Raw genomic sequence first — 21909 nt, 5'->3', positions numbered from 1 at the left:
TCCAAAACATTGAAATACCTAATTAATCAATAGGCAAGTGAACTAAACAGACACTTCTTAAAGAAGAAATAAAAATAGCAAAAAGTATATATGGAAATATGTTCAAAATCATTACTAATTAGGGAAATGTAAATCAAAACTACAGTGATATTTCATCTCACATCATTCAGAATAGCATTCATCAAGAACAAAAATAATAGATGCTGGAGAGGATGTGGAGAAAAAAGGAACACTTTTACACTATTGATAGAACTGAAAATTAGTATAACTATTATGGAAATCAGTATGGAGGCTCCTCAAAAGACTAGGCATGAAATGACCATATGACCCAGCTATACCACTCTTTGGTATTTATCTTGAAGAATTAAAGTTATCATACTACAGGGATACTTGCTTATCCATATTTATAGGAACACAATTCACAATTGCTAAATATGGAACTGGCCTAGGTGTCCATCAATTGATGAATGGATAAAGAAAACGTGGTACAGATACACAATTGATTTTTCCATAAAGGAAAATGAAATTGTGTCTTTGCAGGAAAATGCATGGAACTAGAGACAACCATGTTAAGTGAAATAAGTCAAAGTGAAAAGGTTAAGGTTTATATGTCTCCCAAGGGAATCTAGAGATGGGAAAAAAGGAAAACAAAGTTGGGGGTGAATCTCCTAGAAATCAAAGGGAGATCAGTAAAGCAAAGGGACCAAGGGGTGGGACCAAGTGGTGAAAAGGGGGCAAATGCTGCGGAATCATATTGGTTAAATAATATCGTTTGATTGTTGTTATCGCCCACAGCAACAATTGCCTGGGTATTTATTGGAGGGGGACTGAAAATAAACTACTTTTTCTATATTCACTAATTTATACAGGAAGAGAGACTTTGAGAGAAAGATAGGCTTTGCTTAGAGGAAAAGAAACTTTGCTTATCAGGAAGAGAGACTGCTTAGAGGAAGAGAAACTTTGCTTAGAGAGAAAGTTTTTAGAGAAAGTGAGGCTTCTACACTTATCAGAGGTCTATTTCTTCTTAAAGTTCTGCTGCTTCTTGAAGATGCATCCTGCATCCTGTGAACTAGGTGCTATCTATCTGAGGGCTAGCTGCTTCTCTTCTCTGCTAGCTGCTGCCTTTCTCTGCTAGCCACTGCTTTTCCTAGCTGCTTCTTCTTACTGCTGCTCTGCTTACAGCTGCTTCTTCTTTCTGCTAGCTGCTACTCTTCTTCCTTCTGCCTACTGCCCACTTATATTCCCTCCAGGAGGTGGAGGGCAGGGCCACGCTAGTTGAGATCAGGCGAGGAGCCAGCTGCCCTATCACGGCAAAGGTTAAAGTGAGCAGGCCCGAGCAGGAGCACTCGGGAACACCTGTGCATGCGTTGTGTGCATGGACTTAATTGAATACGGCCAATGATAAATCACCTGGGTGTGCTTATGTTAATCAACCTCCTCACTGCTGATGTGATCAAAGCAACCTCCGGCTGGCCACCAGACACCATCCCGGTTCAGCCCACATGGCACACCCCCAACAGATTGTGTGCATGTACAAATATGTAACAAATCTGAGCATCATGTACAACTATAATACACTAATAAAAAAGTGGGTTAAAGAAATTAAATCCATACAAACCTTGAGAATGACCTAATTCTGACCACGTTTTGGAGCACATCATTCAAGAGTCCTAGAGAATTGCTTGTTTTCACATTTCCTTCCCTATGCAAAGAAGGTTAAAATTTACATTTTTCTAGTGGCTTGTATGAAGATGAATATAATCCAAGGCATATTAATTTCATTTATTTTTCTTTAGATTTCAAAGCAAAACATTTATGTGAGATGAAGGCACTGTGCCTATTGTGTCCAATGCATAAATGGTCTCTATAAAAGCTTAAATTTTTTTCTGAATTATATGTAGCATTTTCTCAGTAGGCATGCTTGTAAACAACTATTTGTTCTATCTTCAAGCAAATCATATTTCAATAGATCTACAATGCATATTAAGTACTACCTTAACTGAGGCATTCACTGTGTGGAGGAGAAAGACTGTCCTGGTGTTAACTCTATATTATACTTTCTCCCTTTGTGTTTTCCTGAAGAGCTGGAAAAGCCAGGAAGCTTAACAGTGTAACTAAAGCAAGATCAGTGCAGATTTGAGAAATCTTTAAAATATTTAGTGTTTACAGGAGGGCGACTTGTGGAAAACTGATGCAGGGCAAAGACCCACCTTCAAATCCTGATTCTTCCAATCAAATTAGAAAATTTCAATCATGTGACTCAAAGTAACAGACATGAGTTTATTGAAGTTATAGTACAAGGGAAAGGGGACACTCTCAAGAGAGAGTGGATTCTCTCAGAGAGGAGAGAGAAGTATTCCTCTTCTTCATTTTAATTTTATTGGAGGATCTCAGGGAAATTTCAAAAGAGTCCTGCCCAGGACTCACTTTTGACTTTTTACTGACAGCTGGATGACATCAGACTGTCATGTCCCCACTGGCAATGACAAGTCTAGGTCATCTTGGCAGATGCTGTTTCTAATTGGATTCTTAACCATAATTTCTTATAGATTATCTTTATCACTCTGAGTTTCAGCATCTGGTCTGTGGAAAGTGTCACAAAGTCTCCCTCTTCAGAGTAACTTTAGTCTCTCTTATCAATGTTATTTCAGGCCTGCATTTTTCTGCAAAATATAGGTAATTTATCTGAGCAGTGGGCCATAACCCATTCACTTAGGCCAGGCAGGGATGCTATCTGGAGGTTAACTGTCCATAACTCATTTTCTTTTCTTTGATAAACATTCAAATGTCCTTTGCTCCTGTCCTTTAGCAGTCCAGCCTAAGTCACACTATAGTTCAGGATGTGTTCCCAATAGGGGGCCTCCAACCAGCATCTGTTTCAACAGAGAAATTGATAGCAATGCAGATTATCAGGCCACACCACAGAACTGCATTATCTCACTCAGGGTGGCTCAGGTATCCTAATTTTCCTGATCCCTCCAGGTGCATGCTTGGAGCTAAATACCTATGCTTTGTTTTGCTTTCTTCTCCATGAACAGAATTTTTTCACCACTTTGCAAAAAGACTTTAAAATAACCACACTCACTGACCCCTGGCAGACAGGCATCCAGTATTAGCCAGTTGCAACCAAGGTGAACAGACCCTGAGATACAAGGGGATAGGCTCATTGTTTCTTAGTGCTCAGGAGTCCATGGAATATTGTTCCAGTGTTCCCTTTAAGACCTTCAACACAGATAAGCCTAATAGTCAAAATCCTGTAAACGTTTTGACTTTCACTTCTCCGGAGGTAGAAGCAAAAACCAATTAGTTGTTTAGAAAGTTCTGGAAACCATGTCGCTGCTCTGTGACCACTCTTAAGAGGACTAGTTTGGGAGGACTATGTCTTTTTTATATGGAAAATCCTGGGTCATGGTGCACAGATCCCGGACATTGCCACTCATGAGCACTAGATGGTGCGGATGCACTTATCTACCAATACCTAGGAGTGCTCCGCAGTGTCTCCCTGCTTGTTGGGGTCCCATCATAGTCCCTGAAGTGTCAGTGTGCTGAGGTCAATTGTAGTGAAGTGTCCAGGAAGTGATATGCATCCAGTGACTTTGACTAGAGAGATCAATGGCCATGACACTGTGGCAGGAAAGTCCTTTAGAATTTTACAGTCTTCCTACCTGTGCAGGGTAAGCTGATCATCTTCCCACAGTCCTGAGTCCTGAGAGGTGGCAGAGCTCTGGTCACATGCCCTAATACCAATTGGGAGGAGGAGAACTCATAAAGTGGTGACAGGCCATTTTCTTCTCATAGGAAGTCTAATCTGTTTGTAAAGACAAAAAAGACCTGTGTGTTTTGATGCTTTAAAGTGTCCACTGGGAAGGTAACTGAGGAGGTGGGAAGAGAACTAGCATGTGAATCTTGGGTTCAAGTCAGGCTCCACTCCTGATGATGGAGGGCTTTTGTCTACTCCTGTGGCTCCTCTGTGACCCAACTTTGCTGCCATGACAAGAGTGTGTGTGCAACAGAAACCATGTTTTTACACTTACTTTTCTGAGGTGCTGTTTCCTTCCTATCCTCCTACCCCTGGCAGCCCTTCCTATTACCTGCATTAAGATGGGAGGGCCAAACAGAAAGGATAGGGCTGGACACACACCCTGAGAAACTTTGTAGGTTTGGCATTGCTGTAAGTGTATGTTAGGTTTGTGTTAATCAGGTATGGTAAGGCTCATAGAAACAGAGTTGACTCTCAGAGATGGCTACATCTTCCTACAAAGAGTTGTGCAGGGCCATGTGGGAAGTATTGAAGTGTTATGGAAAATAATATTCCTATAAGACAACTCCCCAAGGAAATGGAGGATCTTTGTGGCTTGGAAGGAGGGAGGGAAAATTGGTCAAACATTAAACCTCTCCTAGGGCATTCTTTCCTAATAACAATGGACCCTGGGGGAAAGGGGTACATATGGAATGCTGGGTCCTAAATCTTCACCTTTTCCCATGGCAAATTAGTCCTAATTGACAATGGGCAAGATTTGAGTACTCATTCCTCAGGATTCAGACTCTTTTTTTTTTTTTATGGTGCTGGGGATTGAACCCAGAGCCTTGTGTTTGCAAGGCAAGCTCTCTACCGACTGAGCAATCTCCTCAGTCCAGGATCCAGACTCTTACCCCACAGACAACAATGAGTTTTGGCCTTTTTACAACTACCCTTCTAAACTAAAGTTTTGACCCATAAAACTAGCCCCTGATGGTAAAACTGTATGTACACAGTTTCCAATTACATCATTGTAACCTATAAAACTAAAATCACATCTGTAGCTGATGGCCATTTTCCCATCCAGAAAGTGGACCCCCACAGTGCCCAAGTCCGTGAAGGAATAAAGACTTCTCTGAATCTGCTGATGTCTAACTCTTGTCTTTTTATGCTTACAGTAAGAACCTTTACTTTACAGCCTTCAGCTCTCACAAGTGTATATCTTAAGTTATAGTAAAAAAATACATTGCTTTTCATTTGAGTTGTCCATGTAGGACTGCTCAGGCTATACTCTCCTGCCAGGTGTTTAGGACCAAGCTGGTCAAATTGACCTTGTTCATATCTATTTTTATGAATGAGCTGAGATTCCTCATAGATCACACTTGAGGATGCATGTGAAGCCTCCTGACTACTTTCCTTCTACCAGTGGTGCCATGTGCCAGGATGGATCAGGTCAGTGTCTTGATGACCAAATGTGACTTCTCTTGGAAGTATCAGGGACATTTCTGTCTCCAAAGACCCTATTCTTTGCAGAAGGTGCATCATGAGCTGGACTTTCTCTTCTCTAGAGACCCCTTGATCTTCCTGATTGGCAGATCAGGTGACTCATCAGAATTTCAGAATCCTTAGAGGAGTCCCTCCTATCATTCTCTGGACACTCACTGAAATTAGAGGGCAAGGGCCAAATATTGGCTGCTTTTTTCTTGATCTTTTTACTTCCTTGATTTTGGTCTTCAAGTTTTTTGCTTTTAAACATCCAGCAAGGCAGTTTCACAAGTCTTAAGGAGTGAGTAACAGGTAATAACTTCAGTATCTCTAATTCTAGAGTCATTTACCACTTCTCTTTAATTGGGACCAGTATTAGTAGTGGAAGCATTACATCCAGTCTGTCCTCTATAGATTATTTCCCATTACCTCAAATTATCTCGGGTTGATATATTAGAAGTTACACTTATTTAAAGTACTAAAACATATCAATTAAAGTTTACAAGAAAAATACAAAATGAAATTAACAATAGCAAAAGCACATTGTTTTTACAATAGCTATGGTCCAAGAAACACAACTTTTTTATAATCCCAAACCTTACTTAGTTATATTATATCTCCTGTTTATTTTGATACCACAGTAATCTTTACAAACAAAATCAAAATTTTGATCACAACTTTAAATGAGCATAAGTCTAACCTATTTGGGAGCCATTCTAACATGGTGTAAGGTGGGAGACAGAGCCTTATCTCAGGTTAGGTTGGACTCTTCACAAATAAAAATACAACATTACATCTGAAACATGAATCAAGGAAAAGCTAAGAGAGATTTTTGACCCCTTTTTGTTGGAAAGTGGCAAAATGTTTGTATGTTTTACAACATCCACCTTTAAATAGATCAGGCTTTCATTATCTTTTTAAAATACATTTAAATTTTTGCCCCAGTGTAAAAAGTAACATAAAATTTTACATATATCTTATTGATAACAGGTTCAATACACATTATTAAATGATATAAATTTCCAATTTAATTTTTTTATTTCTATATGATTTAAAATTACCATTTTAGACAACTTCATTTTGGAGAACACCAGCTTGGTAAAGTGCTCTATCAAGCTTTATATTTATAATTTGTATCTTAGAAGAACATGAGTATACTGAATATACAAAGAACTAATAGTGTCACCAGTATACAAATGTCCTTACACTAACTATGATTAATTTTCACAGTAAAATTTAGAATCCACAAATATTTACAGACTTGCAGAGTTTAGCAGTACTAATAAAAGTAAATGATAGCCTTAAATCTCTTATACATTTAGTGAACAGTGCTAATAATTCAAATTAGACCTATTCAAAACAGACAGATACAGGTAAGTTTTTCAAATGGTAGTGTTGCCCTATGTCAGATGTAAAGTATAAAAGATAGCACTTACTGGTTAAATATATAAAACTTTCATTTTTAAACTTTTATAGAATATTTAGGTAAGGCTCAGACAAACATATTTAATTTAAGGTACATACATACTTCTAGTCAGGTATATTTAGGTGATTCATAAAAATAAAGCCTGGTCGCGGGTCGGGACAGTTGGCGCCCAACGTGGTCGATTGGAAACTTTGAGAAGTGGAACGCTGCCCTCCGGGGAAGACTTGGCCAAGCAGGATTCGGGATCGCCCTGGTAGACGCAACCGGGAGTCAGATCCAGGAGGAGAGTGAGGTCAGCGCAAGGTAAGTGACGTACCATGGGACAAGCAGTCTCGTCACATGATTTGTTTCTGACGGGTCTCGAGGAGGCCCTCAAGACTCGGGGAGCGCGTGTTAAGAAAAAGGATTTAAGATTATTCTTTTCATACATAGAGGATTTGTGTCCTTGGTTTCCCCTCGAGGGATCGATTGATGGTAAAAGGTGGCTCAGAGTAGGAGACTGCCTCAAAGATTATTATGAGACTTTTGGTCCTCAAAAGGGCTCGGCCACCACCTCCCTAGCAAAAATTCATCAGGGTCCAGACGAGCCTTATAGTGACTTTGTTGCCCGGCTTAATCTAACTGCGGAGCGCCTACTTGGACCAAGTGAAAACGAGAGCTCCTTTGTAAAATATCTTGCCTTTGAAAATGCCAACCCAATATGTCAAGATGTTCTTCGGCCCCACAAAGATAAAGGGGACCTTTCTGACTTCATTAGGCTGTGTGCCGGGGTAGGAACAGCCCATGCCATGGGTCTCGCCATTGGTGCCGCCTTCACCAAGGCCCTTCACCACCCTGGCCCACGTACTTGCTTTACTTGCAAACAACCTGGCCCCGACCACCCCCAGAGCAAACCCAGGGGCAATAAGGTTTGTTCCCTCTCAGATTCCCAGCCCAATCCAGGCTCCCTGTCCTTCTCCACAATCACCTCCCTCCAACGTGCTACCCCAGGCAGCGCAGGATTGGACCTCTGTGCCTCCACCGATACAATATTAGACTCTATGCAAGGACCTCAAATAATACCCACTGGGGTTGTAGGCCCCCCTCCACCTCATATGTGTGCTCTTATTCTTGGGAGAGCTCCTACCACCTTACAAGGTGTTCAGGTCTTCCCTGGCATCATTGATGATGATTACACTGGAGAAATTAAAATACTGGCCACAGCTGTTAACGGAGTAGCGGCCATCCCTGCAGGAACAAAAATTGCACAATTAATACTCCTTCCCCTCAATTCAGGAAATTCACCAGGAAACACAGTCTCTTTAGGTTCCTCTGATGTGTATTGGGTCCAACCTATCTCCCACAAAAGACCCACTCTTACCTTATTTATTGAAGGAAAGAAATTCCGAGGGATCCTAGATACTGGTGCGGATGCCACAGTTATTTCTCAAAAATATTGGCCATCAGAATGGCCCCTCACCTCATCACTAACTGACCTTAAAGGAATAGGGCAATCAAGAAACCCCTTAGTTAGCTCCAGGGTGCTTAATTGGACTGACACAAAAGATAACACAGGGAATAAAGGAACCGTTACCCCCTTTGTTGTTCCTGATCTCCCTGTCAACCTTTGGGGACGAGACATTCTAAGCCAAATGAAAGTTATTCTTGCTAGTCCCGACTCTTTAGTCACTCATCAAATGCTTCGTATGGGCTTTATCCCTGGTACAGGCCTTGGGAGGCTAGGACAAGGACAGGTTGAGCCTGTACAGCCCATACAAAAAACAGACAAATTTGGACTTGGGTATGTGGATTTTTAGTGTCGGTCCCTGACCCTCCTGTACCCCATGCAGACAAAATTATTTGGGAAACTCAAACTCCTGTGTGGGTGGATCAGTGGCCCCTTACCCAAGAAAAATTAGAGGCTGCCTCTATGTTAGTACAGGAACAGTTGACAGCCGGCCATGTGGAACCCTCAACCTCACCCTGGAATACTCCTATTTTTGTTATTAAGAAGAAATCAGGCAAATGGCGCCTTTTACAGGATTTGCGCGCTATCAATAAGGTTATGCGCCCGATGGGGGCATTACAGCCAGGCATCCCTACACCGGTAGCTATTCCTAGGGACTATTATAAAATGGTCATCGACTTAAAAGATTGCTTTTTTACTATTCCTTTACATCCTGATGACAGACCCTATTTTGCTTTCAGCCTCCCCCGCATCAATTTTCAGGGCCCTATGCAAAGATTTCAATGGAAGGTCCTTCCCCAGGGTATGGCTAACAGCCCTAGTCTTTGCCAAAAATATGTTGCTCAAGCAGTAGACCCTGTGAGAGAGCGGTGGCCACAAGTTTATATATTACATTATATGGATGATTTGTTAATTGCTGCACCTAATACCTATGATCTTAATAATTGTTATTTGGATCTCTATAAAGCCCTTACTGCCTTGGGGCTTCAGATAGCCCCTGATAAGGTTCAAACACAGGACCCCTACACCTACTTGGGCCTCAAACTTCAAACTAATCAAATTCAAATCCCTAATATACAATTGCGTGTGGACCATCTCCACACTCTTAACGATTTCCAAAAACTACTAGGGGATATCCAATGGCTAAGACCATATTTAAAACTGCCCACCTATGTGCTTTTGCCTCTTAATGATATTTTAAGGGGAGATTCTGACCCTTCTTCTCCTCGAGAGCTTACTCCCGAGGCACAGCAAGCATTAATTCAAGTCACAGAAGCCATTGCTCAACAATTTGTTACACAAATATCTTATAACCTTCCTTTGGTTTTGGTTATATTACACACCCCTCATACACCCACAGGACTATTCTGGCAGCGGGATCCATATTTTAAAAATAAAGGTTGCCCCTTGCTTTGGGTTCATTTGCCCGCCACATCCTCTAAAGTTATTGCTGTCTATCCTGCTCAGGTAGCTTCTATCATTATTAAAGGTCGCTTGCTTTCTCGACAACATTTTGGCAAAGACCCTGATAGCATTCTGATTCCATACACTAAGGATCAAACCCAATTTTTGCTACAGACGAGGGATGAATGGGGTATTGCTCTATCAGGCTTTTTGGGAATAATCGATAACCACCTTCCCAATGACCCCCTTTTGCATTTTGCTCAGTTACATCCATTTATTTTTCCTCGGGTTACTCGGAAGGCTCCTATTCCACAAGCCCTTACTGTTTTTACAGATGGCTCCAGCAATGGCCGTGCAGCCTTTGTTGTTGATAATCAGCCCACCACCTTTGACACTGCCTATCCATCAGCACAGCTTGTAGAATTGTTTGCTATAACACAAGTCTTTATGACATTTTTTGATAAACCTATTAATATTTATACAGACAGTGCTTACATTGCTCATTCTGTGCCCCTATTGGAGATTTCACCCGCCATTAAGGCTTCCTCCAACGCAGCCTTTTTGTTTAACCAGCTTCAACGACTAATTCAGGCTAGAAAACATCCATTTTTCTTAGGACACATTAGAGCACATTCTGATCTTCCCGGTCCCCTATCACGGGGTAATGCTCAGGCTGATGCAGCCACTCGGTCCCTTTTCCCAGTTCTTATTGGATCCATCCGAGAGGCCACAGATTTACACAAACTTCACCACTTAAATTCTCAGAGCCTTCGGCTACTTTGTAAAATTACCAGGCAACAAGCAAGGGAAATTGTAAAAGCGTGTCCTGCTTGCGTTGTCTCCCTTCCTATTCAACATCTGGGTGTTAACCCTCGAGGATTACTGCCCAATCAGATTTGGCAGATGGATGTTACTCACTTTCCTGAATTTGGGAAAACAAAGTACATACATGTTTCCATAGATACCTTTAGTGGCTTTATTTTTGCATCACCGCATTGCGGAGAAGCTACCAAGGATGTCATTTCTCATCTTGTCTCAGCCTTTTCCATAATGGGAAAGCCAGCACATATTAAGACAGATAATGGCCCTGCATATACCAGTACCAAGTTCAAACAGTTTTGTGCCACTCTTCAAATCTCTCATACTACTGGAATTCCATATAACCCTCAAGGTCAAGGCATTGTGGAACGTGCACACCTCACCTTAAAAACCTGGCTTACCCGCCTTAAGGCCTCTTCCCTTGCATTTACCACTCCCAGGGATCGCCTTAATCATGCATTATTTGCTCTTAACTTTCTTACCCTAGACAATGAAGGACATTCGACCGCAGACAGACATTGGCATCCCTCTTCTAATTCTGCTCGCCCATCTGTTATGTGGCGCGATCCTTTAACAAATAAATGGAAAGGCCCAGATCCCGTCCTCATTTGGGGACGAGGCTCAGCTTGTATTTTAGATCAAGAACAAGCAGCCCCAAGATGGTTACCAGAACACCTGGTCAAACAGGTCAATGATTTACCACAACCCAGGGACGGAAACCTTCCCCCTGAGGATGAATCTTCCTCTCTTATAGATGCAGCTAACAATCTATGCGAAAAATCCCCTGAATGACAGACCCTGTTCTTGCACAACCTCTACAGCAGTGGCCTCAGGTACTGCTGGTTTGGGGGTCTCTCTTACTCAATATACAAAATTATCCAGACAATTGATTTCTGATGTACAGATACTCTCAAGCACCATACAAGATCTTCAAGATCAGGTGGATTCCTTAGCAGAAGTGGTCCTACAAAATAGGAGAGGTTTAGACCTTCTAACTGCCGAACAGGGAGGCATTTGTCTGTCTTTGCAGGAAAAATGCTGTTTCTATGCCAACAAGTCAGGAATTGTTAAGGACAAGATCAAACAGCTGCAGGAAGACTCAGAAAAACGCCGACAAGCACTGGCTGATAATCCACTATGGACTGGATTCAGTGGACTCCTTCCCTATCTTCTTCCCTTCTTAGGTCCCCTCCTTTGCTTGCTGCTTATTGTATCTATAGGTCCTTTGATATTCAACAAGATCATGGCTTTTCTTAAAGCTCAAATTGAGGCTATACAGGCGAAACCTATTCAGGTTCATTACCATCGACTGGAGATGATGGATCGTGATGATGATCTTAAAAGACCATCACCCCTGTGAGCTGAACTGGACAGCCAATGACGGGTAAGATTCGTGAGAGCTCATACCAACCTAAGACAGGAAATGAGGGCTAGAGCCTCATTATCCAATGACGGGTAAGGATGCTGCTCTGCCACGGACAACCCAAGACAGGCGCAGTTCCCGAGGGATTGTCACTCCAGCTCTGTACCTGTTCGGGCAAGCCGCGCCCCCGCCTCAGCGCATAGCCTCTATCACCCCCTTAAAATATGGCTATCGAAAAATGGTCAATAATTTTATATAAGAAAGGGGGAAATGTCAGGGACCAAGAAGTTCTTATTCTGAGAACATTCTGATCTTTACAATAAGCAGCAGCGCCCCTCCCTTCCCGCCGGCGCAAACTTCACCTTCCCGGCGGCGCGAACCTCACCTCCCGGCCGGCGCGAATTTGCACCCTATCAGGAACCCAGCAGAAGAACACAGCCAACCAGCCTGCACCTTGTCACACCCCTCCTTCCCTCAGTATAAATACCCCTGTGTGAACAATAAAAATTTGCAGCTTGATCAGAATTCCTGTCTTGCTGCCTCTCCCTGCGTCTCTTGTCCCTTCATTCCTTCTCTCTCAGGTTTGCGGTCCCGTGTTGATGTCCCGCGGGTCGGGACACTGGTCAAGACCTTAAGTCATCTGTTTCTCTCACAAAGAAAAATCCTAAAAGTAATTGACATCACATTTTAATAGCTGTCAAGTCTTGCACAAATTGGTATTCATAGTGTGAGGTTTTTTAACAGGAAGAAGAGGCAGAGTAGGATATCTGGCAAAGCAGACTCATTGTGCAATTGAAAAAAAAAACTGTCCAAGATAATGAGTGCCTCTTCTTTTATTACTATTATTTTATTTTCACAGACAGCATTTTGAGTCATTGTATACAAATGGGCACATATTTTTGTTTCTATGATTCTGCACAATGTAGATTTACACCATTTGTGTCATCATACATGTACATAGGGTAATGATGTCTTTCTCATTCCACCATTTCTCATACCCCCTCCCTCTCATTTCCCTCTATGTTATATAAAGTTCCTCTATTATTCTCTCATCCACTACCTCCACCACCCCCATTATGTATCAAGGGAGCTTACCAAATGGCCGTGGTGTCCAGACATTTCTACATTCAGTTTCCTTTTTCTCAAAGTAGACAAAGATGGAGCAATCCTTAATATGCAGAAAAGAAAGGCTGGAGTTCCCTGAAGCAAAGTGGTCTTCAGAAGCTGCTGGGTATCCCTCAGTCACTCCCTTTACTTACAGGAATAACTCCTGTTGTTCAACCCAAGACACACTCTCCCATCTACTAATTTTCCAGTAGTCAGCTCTCAAAAAGTTTGCCAAACATCTTCATTCAGCATGGAAGTGCAGTTGCATGCAGTGCCAGGTCTAGCCAAGAAAGCCAGGGTTGGGAGCTGCTCTTTGGGTCCCCAGGTAGGGGAACAAAGTTGTAACCAAATGCTCTGTCCTTGTCCCCAATGACAATTAAATAACAAGAACATGATTTGGGGAAAAAGAAAAAAGAAATTATTGCTTTGCTAGCAAAGCAGAAACACAGGGGACTTCTGTCACAAAGGCTGTTATTCTCCCCATCAGGAGGAACAAGAGCATTTTAAAGAAACTCTTCAAAGGCTACATTCCAGGAGTGCCCTCACAGGGGGTCCCAGGGAACCTGATGGCATGTTAATATTGACTTGTTAATGTGGAAGATATTTGTTTCCCAGATCCTCTGGCAGATATCTCCTTCCTGTGGAGAACAGATAACTCAATGTAATCTTGTTCCCCACTGCAGGTTAGGGAAGGGGGATAGGGAGAAGAGGAAAAGGAAAACATACCACTTTTAAAAATAAGCCTCAGATCTATATTCAAAAGTGAAATGGACCACTTTCACAGTTACACCCACCTCCTCTGCATCAGGGCTGCTGTGTTTGAACCTAGGACTGTCTGAGGCAGAGGACAGACAAATTGATGGAATTTGAGTTCATAGAAAAGCAACCCTCCCACCCTGAGATGACTCAAACAAATCCATAAGTCATTCATGGCCCTTGAAAATGAAGCTAGGGCCACCATCATCACCTGGAAGCTAGGAGTGGACTTTCTGTAAAATAGATACCAGCATAACTCTGGCCTTTTCTGTCTTTGGTTCTATCTGCACTGTACTTATACATGCTTCTGGTGCTCTCTGAAATATTCCTACATATTTTTACTCACAAAGTAGCAGTATTGAGGAGGGATCTTTATGAAGAAGTCCTTGGAAGACAGGAAAGCTCAGTAATTATGGAGACATGCAAAGATGTAAAACAGTCCTCAATTTCTACCTACATGTCATCCCTTACTAGCTCCATGACATACAGCAAGTATTTGATCTCATCTAGCTTGGATTTCCTCTTCTTTAAGCAGGAGTTGTAGGAATTTTATATAGCCCAATAAGCACTTAGTACTTCATAGCATTATAGTGAACACTCAGTAACTATACCTATTATTATATTAAAATTATTTACAAATGATGTGATTGTTCTGGCTTAAACACAGCAAAGAGTGAGTCCGACTGTTGCAAAGACTGAGTCTTCCAGAAGCATGGGAGAACAAGAAGAACTGAAGTTGAAGACGTTATTTCAAACTTTATTGAATCTAAAACCAGTCAAAAATACCCAGAGGAGATTTCATCAGGTACTGGGGTTGCCTGTTATGCCATGACCATGGATGCCACTGTTGCTGCCTGCAGGTCCTCTCTGAAGGGTGGGGTACAGCTGACACAGATGCCTGGAGGTCTTTTCCCTGGGCACCACTGCTACAGGCACCTGTTCCACAGCTAAACCTGATTCTCCGGCTTCAGGTGCCCAGAGGTCTTTGTCCAGGTCCTGTTGCTGCTCTTGATGCCATTGCAGTCAGTGTTGCCTGGAGGTATGCTGCCCTCAATGATGCCTCCAATGCTCGACTGCCCACTACACTGCTGCTGCTGCTGCTGACACCAAAGCTCTTGCTGCTCCCAGAAGGTCACCTAGAGTTTTCCTCTCGGGTGCTGCTGCACTTTCAGCCAGAGCCACAGCTGCCACTTCTGCAACAGTCCCCCCACCTGCTGCCAACACCAGCGATGACTGCAGCTTTTGTTGACCCCATGCCTGATACCATTGACTCATGCTACTACCACTTCCAACACTGCCAGGGAGGTCCATTGACAGGGAGACTCCATGCTTGGTTCCATGTGGTCACATTCATTTTAAGATGCCTGCCAGAGCCTGGGGTTAGTTTGGGGTGCCAGTGGGTTGGTTCCACTGCCATTTTAGGGCACAACTGCACCTGTCTTGGGACACCAGTGAGGACCTGGAGTTTCAGTGTCAGGGTGCCTATGGGATTGGCTGCAAGTGGGGTCTTTTTCCTGTGAGTGTGGGTTGCTCCCATCTAGTTACAGCATCTAAGGGTTGCTCATCCCTGGTTGTCTCCCTCCAAATTCCAGTGGCATTGTGATCCTAGGATTGCAATGTGGCAAAACCCAGGGCATCTGAGGCACACAGTGGTAAGAATAGTGACTAGGTCTTCCAGGGTCTGTCTTGTGTGAAGTCAGAGACAGGGCTGAGAGACTTTTGGATGCTGGAAGAGACAGTTGTTCAATGTTCCACTGAGATTTATTCTCTCATTTTTTCTTCTCTGATCTCTATATATATCATATTTGGAGCAGGGTGCTTTTTATGCTTCCATTTGTTGAAGACAATAATATACACATGGTGTTTTGCAGTTCTACTATATATTTTGTTTATTCTTATATTTTTAATTTTTTCTTCTCTCAGTATGTATACTTCCTCTTGCTTGTCTGTCTTCCTAGATTCCCTTTCTGCCATTTCTCCACATAACAGTCAATCTCTGTTGGTTTCTCTCCAAAGCTTTTTGGAATTTTGTTTCTGGTTTCTTTCTCCCTCATGAACACCATGTCCTGCACTGTTTCTGTTCTGTCTTGGTCCACTATTTGAGACTGTAAATCTGTATAAAAATTTTCTGATTTTATTTTGGACAGTGATTGACTCATAATTGCTGTTTATAGCAAGAGGGCAGTGAAAACCTTAGTGGGAGATCTTAGAGTCGAGGCTTTATATTGTTTGCACTGAGTGTTGTTGATATTGGTCTCCCTCTTAAAGGTGGACTAATGGAAATCTTTATTTATAATATAGGTTTACAGGGTAGAATCTGTATTGTCTCAGATCCCTACAACTAGATGGGAAAAAACACAACATGAAGAAACAAGGAAACAAAAAGGCACAAACAAACCAAGATGACCCAATTAGAGAAGCCACTGACAACACATTAGAAGAAATGTCCAAGAAGAAGATTAGAAAGTACATGGTTAATCTGGATCTGTGAAATAAAGGATGGTATAAAGAGTGAAATTAGAGAGAAAATACGGGAAGTGAAAGATCACTTCAGCAAAGGATTAGAGATTGTGAAAAAAACAAGCATAAATCATCAAAATGAAGGAATCAATAAATCAAATTATAAACTCAATGGAAAGCTTCACCAACAAACTAGACAATTTAGAAGACAGAACCTCAGACAATGAAGACAAACTGCTTAATATTAAAAATAATGTTGACCATGCATTGATAGTAAGAATTCATGCACAGAACTTCTAGGAAATATGGGATAACTTGAGAAGAACAAATTTAAGAGTTATCTGGTAGAAGAAGTAGCAGAGATACAAGCAAAAAGGAATGCACAATCTTTCCAATGACATAATATCAGAAAATTTCCCAAACCTAAAGAATGAAATGGAAAATCAAATATAGGAGGCTTACAGGACCCCAAATGTACAAAACTACAAATACCCATACCAAGACACATTATAGTGAAAATTACAAAAATACAGAATAAGGATAAGATCTTAAAGGCTGTGAGAGAAATAAAACAAGTTATGTATAAAGGAAAACCTATTCAGATTGCAACTGATTTCTAAATCCAGACACTCAAAGCTAGGAGGTCATAGAAGAACACATTTCAAGCCCTGAAAGAAAATGGATGACAAGAATTTCATACCCAGCAAAATTAGCTTTCAGATTTGAAGATGAAATAAAAATCTTCCAAGATAAACAGAAATTTTTAACATCACAATTAGAATACCTGAACTACAGAACATTGTCAAAAAATAGTCCATGAGGATGACGTGAAAAAGAAAAGTGAAAAACAGCAAAGGGTGGAACTATACTAAATGAATAGTCAAAAGAAAAACTAAATCAAATTAAAAGCCACAAATAAACCAAAATGACTTGGAAGAAAGTCATATCTCAGTAATAACCTTGAATATTAATGACCTAAGCTCATCAATCAAAAACATAGGCAGATTGGATTAAAAAAGAAGACCCAACAATATGCTGTCTCCAAGAGACTCACCTCATAGACAAATACATCCACAGACTGAAGGTGAAAGGATAAAAAAAAAAATCATGCATACGGATCACATACACAAGCAGGGGTTTCCATCCTTATATCAGATAATGTAGACTACAAGCCCATGTTAATCAGAAGGAATAAAGAAGTATCTTTCATTCTACTGAAGGGAATTATACAGAAGCAAGACATAACAATTGTAAATATTTATTCTGCAAACAATAAAGCATCTATGAACAACAACAAAAATCACAACAACAACAAAAAAGAAAACCCTTCTCAATTTCAAGAATCAAATAAACCACAGTACAATAATACTGGATAACTTTAACACACCTCTTTCACTACTTGAAAGATCTTCTAAACAATAACTAAATTAAGAAATTATAAAACTAAATAACACACTCAATAATTTAGATTTAACAGTTAATATAATATTACATTCATCAATGAGTGAATACACTTTTTTTCTCAGCAACACATTGATCCATTTCTAAGGTAGACCATATTTTATGCCACAGAGCAACTCTTAATAAATTCAAAAAATAAAGATAAGAACCTGCATTCTATCAGATGATAATGGTATGAAATAAGAAATAAATCATAAAATAAAAAATAAAATCAATTTTAACACATGAAAACTAAATAATACAAAATTTAATAATGAATGGATAGTAGAATAAACCAAGGATGAAATATTTAAAGGTAAATAATAACACCAATACAACATACCAGAATTTCTGGTACTCTATGAGTGCAGTACTAAGAGGAAAACTTATTGCATTGAGTTATTTATTAAAGAATAAAAAGTCAACAAATAAATAACAACATTACATCTGAAAGCTCTAGGAAAAGAAGAACAAATCAATACCAAAAAGAGTACAAGACAGAAAATAATTAAAATCAGAGCTAAAATCAGTGGAATTGAAAGAAAAGAAACATTTGAAAAAATTGACAAAAAACAAAAGGTTATTCTTTGAAAAAAAACCAATAAAATTGATAAACCCCTAGCTGCATTACAAAGAGTAAAAAAAGAAAACCCAAATTACTAAAATATGTGATGAAAACCAAAATATCAAGATGGACACAACTGATATACAGTAGATAATTTGAAATTATTTTGAAAATTTATAATCCAAAAAAATAGAAAATTTTGAAGACATTGACAAATTTCTAGAGACATATGACCTACTTATACTAAATCAGAAGGTCATGCATGATTTTAACAGAAAAATATCAAATAATGAAATTGAAAACACCACTAAAAGCCTCCCAATTTAGAAAAATCCAAGACCAGACAGTTTCTAACTTGAGTCCTACAAGATCTTCAAACACCAATACTTCTCAAATTATTCCATGAAATAGAAAGAGATGAACCCTTTCAAGTTCATTTTATGAGGCTAATATCACCCTGATAACAAAATGAGACAAAGACACATCAAAGAAACAAAACTTCAGAAATATATTCCTGATGAACATAGATGCAAAAATATCAATAAAATTCTGGCAACTCACACAAAAACATAACATAAGGATGGTGCACCATAATCAAGTTCGGTTCATCCAAGGGATGCAGCAGGGTTTCAACATATGGAAATCAAAAAAAAGTACATCATATAAATAGAATTAAAACAAGAATCATACAATCATCTCATTAGATGTAGAAATAACATTTGATAATACAACACCTCTTCATATTCAAAACAGTAGAAAAACTAGGGATAGTAAGGACCTACCTTAACATCATAAAAGCCCTATATGCTAAACCCAAGGCTAACATAATTCTAAACAAAGAAAATTGAAAGATTTCCCTCTAAAACTTGGAACAATCCAAGGATGCCCTCTTTCACCATTTTCACTCAACATTGTCCTTGAAATTCTAGCCAGAAGAAATAGAAGAAATAAAATTAAAGGTATACAAACAGGCAAAGAAGAAAACAAACTATCACCATTTGCCAATGACATGATTCTTTATTTGAAAGATCAAAAAAATTCCATGAAAGGACTTCTAGAAAAAATGAATTCAGAAAAGCAGCAGGATATAAAATCAATGTCCATAAATCAAACACATTTTTATACATCCATAATGAATTCATTGAAAGAGAAATAAAAACACTACCACATTCCCAATCACCTAAAAAAATACTTGGGAATCAATCTAACAAGAGGTGAAAGACCTCTACAATGAAAACTACAGAACACTAAAGGGAAGAAACTGAAGAAGAACTTAGAAGATGGAAAGATCTCCCATGTTCCTGGATAGACAGAATTAATATTGTCAAAATAGTCATACTACCAAAAGCATTATACAATTTTAATGAAATGTTTACTAAAATCCCAAAGATGTTCTTCATAGAACTAGAAAAAGCAATCATGAAAATCACTTGGAAAAATAAGATACTCAGACAAACCAAAGCAAATCTTAGCAAGAAAAGTGGAGCAGGGAGCATCACAGTACCAGATCTCAAACTATACTACAGAGCCATAGTAATTAAAACATGATATTGTCACCACAACAGACATATAGAACAATGGTACAGAATAGAAGACAGGGAGACAAACCCACATAAAACAAGTATCTCTTGTTAGGTAAAGGCACCAAAAAATTCACTGAGAAAAGATACCTCATTCAACAAATGGTACTGGTAAAACTGGAAAATCACATGTAAACAAACAAAATTAAGCCCTTATCTCTCACCCTGCATGAAACTCAGCTCACTGTGGATCAAAAATTTTGGAACTGGAACAGAGACCCTATGACTACTAGAAAAAAAAAAAAAAGTAGGCCCAAATCTTCACCATGTCCATCAAGGATCTAATTTTCTTAACAAGACCACTAAAGCACAAGAAGGTAAATCAAGAATCAATAAATGGGATGATCTCAATCTAAATAACTTCTTTTCAACAAAAGTAACAATCAATAATGTGAAGATAGAGCCAGATTAAGAGGAAATCTACCATGTGCTCCTTGGAAAAAGCATTAATCTCTAGGCTATATAAAGAACTCAAACTTAACACCAGGAAAACAAATAATCCATTAAATTAATGGAATAAGAAACTGAACAGACACTTCACAGAAGAAGATATACAATTATTCAACATATATATGAAAAAATGTTCAATATCTCTATCAATTAGAGAAATGCAAATAAAATCTAAGATTTCCTTAATGGCAATTATCAATAATTCAAGCAACAATAAATGTTGTCAAGGATGTGGGGAAAAAGGCACACTCATCCATTGATGGTGGGAATGGAAATTGGTGCAGCCATTATGGAAAGCAGTATGGATATTTCTCAGAAAACTTGGAATGGAATTGCCATTTGACCCACCAATCCCACTCCTCTGTTTATACCCAAAGGAATTAAAATCAGCATACTACAGTGCCACAGCCATACCAATGTTTACAGCAGCTCAATTCACAAAAGCTAAAATATGGAAACAATCTAGATGCCCTTCAACAGATGAATGGATAAAGAAAATATGGTATACATAGAGCATGCCATGGAATACTGCTCAGCTTTAAAGAAAAATAAGATTCTGGCATTTGTTAGTAAATAGACTTAGAAAATATGCTAAGTGAAATGAGCCAAACCCTAAACAACCAAAGTCCAAATGTTTTCTCTGTTATGTGGATGCTAATTCACAATAAGTGGGGGGACAATAGAAAATAGTAGAATCACTTTATATTAGGTAGAGGGGAGCAAATGTAGGGGGATTTTTATGCAGGTAGGAATGATAGTAAAGTGAAACAGTCATTATTACCTCATGTACAAGTACAACTGCATGAATGTTGTGATCCTAAATTTGTATAAGAAAAATGAGAGACTACTTTTTTTTGTGTGTGTGTGTGTAGTGCTGAGGATTGAACCCAGGGCCTTGTGCTTGCAAGGCAAGCATTACCAACTAAGCTATATCCCCAGCCTGAGACTATACTTCTTTTGTGCATATTTCAAAATGTATAAAAGCATTCTGTCATGTATAAATAAGTTAAAAAGTATCTGGTTTATTTCAAAAAAATATAAATAAATTAAAAATAGAATATTAAAAATTAAACTTGTGGAAAAAAAACTTTTATTCCTTTTGTATATCTCCAGCTTTATCTACACAGCTGGTTTTTATAGCTTCTTTTGTGCTCCTGACAAAGAATTTGCTTGTACTTTCTCTGTGCTTTGCTTTTTTCTCTGCTTGAAATGCTAGCTGCACTTCTCAGCTAACTTTTCAAGTTCTATAAGCCTGATATTATAATTTTTTTACTCCAGGAATCATTCAGTGGCATTCAGTCTTTCTCTTACTTTATCACTGGTACTCCTCGTGGAGTTGGGGTGTTTGCTTTTAGTTCACTACCAGACTGCTTAATAGAAGAACCAGCCATGTTCTGCTCAACAGTCTTAATTACAACCAGCACCTTACCCTGTGAAATGTCCTAGGCATGCTGTTAGATATTTATTGTATTATAAAAAAGAATGAGACCAAATCCCAGGGGATACTTATTTCATGATTATAATAAAGCCACTAGAAGTTTAAGAGTAGAGGAGGCATATTTGAATTGTCATTTACAAAGAATAGCTGTGTTCAAAAATCAAGTTTTGTAAAGAGAAGAAGTTAAAGCTTGGTTTTGAAAAGGTTTTATTGTTTTTAATTTTTTGTTTTACTTGAACATTTTTATTTAAGCAATTGAAAATGCATTTATGGGTTGATTAGTATTCTGGAATTTAGATGAGAAGTTGTCTTGGTGATAGGTATTTGGAAGCCACCAGTATATGAATTGTGATGTAGAAAAGTTCATCTTAGGAGAAATTGGAATGAGACAAGCAGAGGAATGAGGAAAAGTCCTATAGCATGCCAACAT

This window comes from Sciurus carolinensis, unplaced genomic scaffold (assembly GCF_902686445.1).
Source record: "Sciurus carolinensis unplaced genomic scaffold, mSciCar1.2, whole genome shotgun sequence".
Taxonomy (NCBI): Eukaryota; Metazoa; Chordata; class Mammalia; order Rodentia; family Sciuridae; genus Sciurus; species Sciurus carolinensis.
This window is presented reverse-complemented; position numbering follows the sequence as displayed.